The sequence below is a fragment of the Alligator sinensis genome, unplaced genomic scaffold (assembly GCF_000455745.1).
Source record: "Alligator sinensis unplaced genomic scaffold, ASM45574v1 scaffold288_1, whole genome shotgun sequence".
In the NCBI taxonomy this organism is placed as follows: domain Eukaryota; kingdom Metazoa; phylum Chordata; order Crocodylia; family Alligatoridae; genus Alligator; species Alligator sinensis.
Genome location: NW_005841876.1, coordinates 1,813,666 through 1,819,183, shown reverse-complemented (window position 1 = coordinate 1,819,183; position 5,518 = coordinate 1,813,666). Strand labels below are relative to the sequence as shown.

General features: G+C 40.8%; 1 protein-coding gene across 1 annotated transcript in view; it reads left to right on the top strand.

Annotated features, from left to right (window-relative positions):
* The window catches only part of CARS2 (cysteinyl-tRNA synthetase 2, mitochondrial), a 69,823-nt gene that overhangs the window by 18,010 nt on the left and 46,295 nt on the right, over window positions 1-5,518 (top strand). The window lies entirely within an intron of this gene.

The window sequence follows — 5,518 nt, the reverse complement described above, 5'->3', positions numbered from 1 at the left end:
TGTTCTCTATGTCAGGGTTTGGTCAGCCCTTAGTGAGTGGATACACCCAGTTTCTGATCGTGCTGGCAAGTCCCCGCTCAAACAGATGAGTTAATTTTCAGGGGAAGCATCTGTTGGGATGCATGAATGATTGTGGATTGTGCTTGCAGAACACAGTTGGTGCATAACAGGGATGGGTTTGCTGTGCAGTTCAGTTTGAAACGCAGGACAAGAGTGGCTGAGAGGCTGTAGGTAATTTGGATTGACAGGAAAAATAGAGAATTGTGTTAATAGCTGAGTTCGTATTTCATTAACATTTAAGAACAAACTGCTCTGTTGTAAGTGACCTTATGTTTTTGCATGTCTTCTAGTGCAGACAGACTGAAAGACACATAGGACTAAATTATTTTACTCTTATATAGAGTTTAGATGATGGTTTGCATGGGGTGGTTTGGATAGGAATGATCCTGCCTTAGGCAGGGGGTTGGACTAGACCTCTGGAGGTCCTTTCCAGCCCAGCTTCTCTATGTTTGTATGAAATCCTGCTTCATCTTTTACATACCTAAGTGGCACTTGCACAGCTGTGCGACTGCAATTTTTGGTGCTTAAACAGGGTTTGGCTTCTGTGTTGTTGTGACCTATACTTTCCTTGAGAGCGTGTTCAGAAGGCTCCACGCTGTCTGTGAAGGCGCCACATTGGAACAGAAGCTCTTGGGCACAGGTTTAATATGGAACAAGTTCCCAAAACTTATTTGTAGAGAAACCACAACAAGTTGGAAGAGGAGAAGGGTCCTCCTCCTTTGCCCCATAGGCTAGTGGTTAGGGCACTCAACCAGGTACTACAAGACCTTAGTTCTAGGCCTCTTTCACCTGAAAGGTGTTTGTACTTCCAGTGCATATTTCTTAGCAAATTGTTCCAATGACTAGGCCATAGGCTAGATTGGGGTGGGCAATTATTTTGGGCGGAGGGCCGCTTACTGAGTTTTGGCAAGCCATTGAGGGCCACATGACAGGCAGCCAGGGGCAGATAAATATTAGTTTTCTTAATTTTGGGGGGGCCCCATGGCCTGAATAGAATGGCCTGGTGGGCTGCATTTTGCCCATCCCTGGGCTAGATACTAGACAGAGCAAACTCTAAACCTTCTATTAGGCAGACAGGAGGGGAGGTTATATAGGATCTGTAGGAGGCAAATTAAACTAAAGGTAGGATGGTCAGCAATGTGGACATTGCTGTGGTCCCCAGTGGGAAAGAAACTATCGAGGTGCTATATCTGTTTTATTCAACAAATGTTATGAACAAGGTGCAAAATGGCTGTTGTAAGGCCAGAACACAGGATCTTCCAGGCTAGTAGCTATGTTGCTGAACTTCCTTCTGCTTTGTTTACCCCTTCTTGACCCCACATATCTTTCTTCCTTCTCTAGCCCTCTTCTTGCCTACTGGGCAGCCAAGGGATGGGTAAGGCATGGCCCGGTGGTTAGAGTTCTTTGCTGGGAAGTGGGAGATGTAGGTTTTAAGTTAAATTTATACGAATGGGGCCTAGAACCTGGGTTTTCCATGCCCTGGTCAAATGCCTTAGCCACTAGGTTATCAGGCTAAGGCTGCAAGGTCCCTCTAACTCCCCTGTTCCACTTCCAGCAGGTATGCCTAAATTTGTGTGGTTGTATCCTGTCACAGTTGGAAATTGAATCCAAATTCTTCATAAATGCCAAAAATTGCAGTTATGCAACTGTATAACTGCTCCTTAGGCATGTAAAGTTGGAATAAGATTTAGCCCTTCTGATCTGTAGAAGGGCAGCTCTTTTTATCACAGCTGACCGACCGATTCATGCTGCAAGAATTATTTCTTCCTGACATTTAGTTTGCTTACAGTATCCACATCTAGAAAAACAGCACAGGGCAGTTGGCTTGGTTTAAAAAGAACTGTTTTAAGGTTGGTAAGGGTGGGGGGGGAGAATTGAGTATAGCCTTTTGAAATGCCCGCATAACTTTCTGTTCCCCTGATACAAATATTTCAGTTCCTTTTTCATTTATAAAAACCAAAGAGCATAAACTTGTCAATACTCCCCCTTTCATTAATTAACAGGGTCCTTTTACTCATTTCAGGGTTACTAACCTTTCTAACTCTTCAGATCACTCATTATTCCTACAGGAACAGGAGGGATGTACATTTTGGGTGGGTACTGTGCAAATCTCCCTAAATTTCCCAGGCCGCTTGTTTCAGTTTTGGTTTGGAGTTAGCCTCCTCGATGGGTAGAGGTTAGTACACTGTTTGGAGCTTCTCTAGGAAAGCATGAACACATCAGACCTCCAAGAGGGATGTGTTGCATAGGCAGAGCAGAAATTACTTTGGAAAATACTTTGATCATATGCAGCAGAGTTGCAACCAGCTTTACTAAAACTGGGCTCGATCCTGTGAAATGCTAAAATATGTGGCTCCTGCAGAAGACCATGGAACCTGCCAGTGTTCACTTGAGCAAGAGATCATGGTCTGTAGTATTTTAAATCAGGAGCTGATTACATCTTGCTGTATCTCCAAGGGAAGGTTGTTTTTCTTCCTGCTCATTCTTGGCTCATGTCACTTCACTGGCTCCTGTTTCTGTATTAACTTTTGCTTTGTTATATTTCTGAACCCCTTGTGTTGCAATTCCTTTTGCATTTTACATTTAATTGTTGGATGAGAGTTATAATACTTATTTCCATATATCTTTTAAATGCTGATATCTAAGCTCAATAAAATTGGCAACCTCTCATTATTTAACTCACAAAACTTAAATGTTGCTATATCCTTTGTGCATATTATAGCTGTTGTCATTTCCAGTTCTGAGAAGGATTTTAGGATTTGGGTGGCTAATCTGGGTTAGAATCAGGAAACGGTACAAGAATCATTTTCACTTAAATATGGTTTATTTTCAAGTATCATTTTTATCTGTAGTGGTGGGTTAGAAATGAAGCATGTTATATGTTAACTTTCAAATAGCAGTTCCTAGGAGTGAAACCGATTTAGGGCTGTTGGAATTTAAGCACTAACACTGGTCATTTTGAAAGAATAACTTAATATAACTGTTTGAGGAAAAATATTAAATGTACTGTATCAATAAATGACTACTCCACCAGCAATTCATTTTAGGTTCTTCCACCTACTTATTTTGGGGTAGTGGGTCTTAATTTTTTTATATTATTAATCCTATACTAGAACAGGGAAAACATTTTAGAAATTTTCTCTGATCTAGTGGTAATGAAAGGAAGGATGACTGCAGCCCTCAGAGACCTTTTTGTGATTTGCAGGTTGAGTGCTAAGATTTGAGAGAGCGCAGAGGTAAATGTTATTGAAGGGCATATAGCAAAACCAAGCATCTAGTAGCACCCTGGTAAGATATTAAAGTTGTACATTGCCAGAAGATGTATGAAAATGTAACTCTTCTGCATTCCAACATTAATATATATTGGAATGCAGAAAAATTATAATATACATTAGTCCCCCACAATCAAGTGCTAAATGTATATATCTAGTTCAGTAGAATATTAAAACATACATTTCAGTAGCTCACTTCTAAACTGGTATCACATAGACCTTAGCACATTTGAGTTCCTGTATTTCATGGTGTACAAGTTGATAGCAGTGCATAAGTTGATCCCATATTTCTGATCCAAGAAGTTAAGTCAGCTTTTACACCAGATCTATGAAAATCCTAACTTCTTCGACCAGAAATATGGGGTCAATTTATATCGGCTTCTGGATGCCCTCACTGTGGGCCAGGCAACTGGGAGATGGACACATACTGCTTGCAGGGTCTGGGACCGGGCTCGGCTGGCACAGTCAAGGCAGCACTGCTCTCAGGGCTGGGCTCGGTGCTTGACAGGTGTGGCCCAGGCAGTGGCGCGTGCAGGGGATGGGGCCAAGCTGTATATATTCAAGTATATTGAATCTCAGTATTAAAGTATTAAACCTTTATTTATCCTTTCCTTCCTTATCCTTATCTCAGTTCCCATTTTTTGTCCTATTTTAGCCCAGGTGTGGAGACCCATCTCTGTCTGTTCTCCCTGTTTTTTTCTTGCTGAAGAATGGGTCTTAAGTTGTGCAGATGGCCTTCAGCAGGCCTTTTGCACCATGGGGAATTTCACCCTTTTTGATTTTTTTCAGAATGTTTTTCTTTTCCTCAATCTGATTTTCTTTTGGCTTCCTCCTCTCCACCTTTTTGTTATCATCTGTTATTTGTTTCTTCTCCTCCCTCTGCACGCCTTTGCAGGGGGTATATAAAAGCACCCTTCTTCCCCTCTCTCTTCCTTTTATATAGTCCCTTTTGTCTCTTCTGTGAACTACACAGCTCCAGTCCTTTCAATCTTTCCCTGTCTGGAAGTTTCACCTTGCCTCTCTTTTCATCACAGGTTCATCTTTGAACCTGCTATATTCTGTTTTTGGTGAGGGTGGTTAGACTGGAGTGCTGCATCCCAAATGTCAGGGTACCATTTATTGATAGAGATTATAATGCAACTATGCCTTCCATTTGCATCCTTGTAATTTGTTTGCTGTGTATTTTATTAGAGGCTTTAATTGAACTGTTTAATTTAACTCTCCACAGTGGTGTCAGTGTGTGTCTCTTTTTCTTAGAGCATTGGAATGAATTTAAACTCCATTCTTGTGTATGATAAATTTAGTTTACTCTTTCAAAGGGCAAAATCTTGCACTTGTCAGCATTGACTTTCTTATGAAATCATGTCCCTCAATTCTTTTGCTTAGTTAAGTCATAATTGAAGTGTTAACTTGACTACTTGCGGTTGTTAAATAAAAAACAAAAACAAAACAACAAGAACCATGCTTTACTGGAAGAAACAGCGTGTTACTTTGACCTGGCTCTGCAGTGTCTGTGTAGGTCAGGCACTTTATCAGGACTTTTTTGGTGCTTCTCTCCAATAGCTGATTCAGTCGGCTATTAGATAAAAGAGCCATAAAAGCCCCAACTAAAGCACACAGTCTATACAGATGTTGAGTGATTTGGGTCCAACTAAGGTAATGCCTCTTCTGGGCATGTGCTGGGCTCGGTGTGGGCTCGGTATGCCGAATTCATAGTAAAGCACCATTTAAAATTTTTTTTTTTAAATTTTAATGTCTGCAAGTGGCCTTCATATCTTTCCTCTGTAGTTCTCTCTGACTGCAGGGCAGGGTTCTTTTTATTTGAAGTATAGCTTTAGAAGCTGCTGGTCAATTTTCTCCTGAAGGGGGTTCATGAGACGGGCAACTAATTGGGAAAGATGTTGGGGAACTAATGCGAACAGTGTGTATGAGCCAAGCCATGCAACAACATGAGGAGAAATTTTGCTGTCAGTCTGGTTCTGTTGAATCATTTGTGGCCTGTGAAGTTCATGTACATAAACACTCTTAAAATATATTGATTTTTTTTTTCTCTTTTTTTTTTAATATATACATCTGGCTTTTATTTTTTTCCTGCTTTTGCTTAAGCCAAGACAGTCACTGCTAATGAAGGAAGTAATGAGACCCAAAGGTGCAGAAATGAATTAATAATGGAAGTGAGATTATGG